This window comes from Asparagus officinalis, chromosome 4, assembly GCF_001876935.1.
Source record: "Asparagus officinalis chromosome 4, Aspof.V1, whole genome shotgun sequence".
NCBI classification, from domain to species: domain Eukaryota; kingdom Viridiplantae; phylum Streptophyta; class Magnoliopsida; order Asparagales; family Asparagaceae; genus Asparagus; species Asparagus officinalis.
The window spans coordinates 19420570-19420856 of NC_033797.1; positions in this window are offsets into that span (position 1 = coordinate 19420570).

A 287-nucleotide genomic window follows, 5' to 3' on the forward strand; every position below is an offset into this window, starting at 1 on the left:
GCTGGAGCGCTGCGCCTGCATCAACCTCAGCACCACCGACGTCGACGACGACGACCTCGAGGAGGAGGCGAAGGACCGCCCCCTTATGCTCACCCGGGCTGAGAATAACTACGCCACCATGGAGGACCCGCCCAAGCTCGACACCGCGTGGGCCCCACCTCACCAATCCTAGATCGGATCGGATATAATAAGGCTCTGGATCGACGGGAAGATGGGTTTTTTGCTTTGGGTAAATATTCGCTATCATCGTCTTCTATGTTCTCGGAAGCTGGTTTCTTGGTTCTAGG